The sequence below is a fragment of the Nannospalax galili genome, unplaced genomic scaffold, assembly GCF_000622305.1.
Source record: "Nannospalax galili isolate Female #2095 unplaced genomic scaffold, S.galili_v1.0 scaffold661, whole genome shotgun sequence".
NCBI classification, from domain to species: domain Eukaryota; kingdom Metazoa; phylum Chordata; class Mammalia; order Rodentia; family Spalacidae; genus Nannospalax; species Nannospalax galili.
In genome coordinates this window covers 607,396-608,168 of record NW_008345457.1, presented here as the reverse complement: position 1 = coordinate 608,168, position 773 = coordinate 607,396, and positions in this window count along the sequence as shown.

Sequence of the window (773 nt, the reverse complement as noted above, 5' to 3'; positions counted from 1 at the left end):
TGGCTACATAGTGAGTTCCTGATGCCATCACCAAGAGGAATAGGCACAATCCAACCCTTTTGCCCTTCACCCTCTTTCCTTGAAGGGCTGGTGATACCATAGCCCTTTTTGATAGTCCTATCTCTGCCTCTTTGGGGAGCCAGGAAAGTCACTGGGGGAGGTAATATTCTTCCTCAGTTTCCTCCCTGTGAAATGAGGGGATTAAATTAGATGAGTTCCAAGTTCTCTTCTAGTTCCCAGATTCTCCTTGAAAGATTGTCAGTCTCATATTTACCCTGTGGCCTTTTCTTCATCTCCCCCTCTCTCTCTTCCTCTGTGGGAATAAATCTGTTTTGGAAGAAAACACAGGATTATCACAAAGGGCTGGAGATGTATCTCAGTGGTAGTAGGGTGCTTTCACAGGGCCTGGGTTCAATCCCAAGCACTGAAAAATAGAAGATTCAGTGAATGTATGGCATGTTATAAACATATCCGTTGTCAAATGAAAATAGGGCTACAAATCCCATGTCATCTGATTCAGAGCTAAAAATTTTCCCATTTCCATGTATTGTGTGTTTTCATGCATTATGTGTTTGTGTGTGTTAGGTGCGCAAGGGCACACATGCACATGCTCATGGAGGCCTGACGTTGATGTTGGAGATCATTCTAGATAGCTCTTCCACTTTATTCACTGAGGCAGGTCAAACAGAGTTTACCAATATGGCTAGTCTCACTAGCTGGCTTGCCCTCGGGGGGTCACCTCTCTGCCTTCAAAAGCTGGAATGACAGGTAGC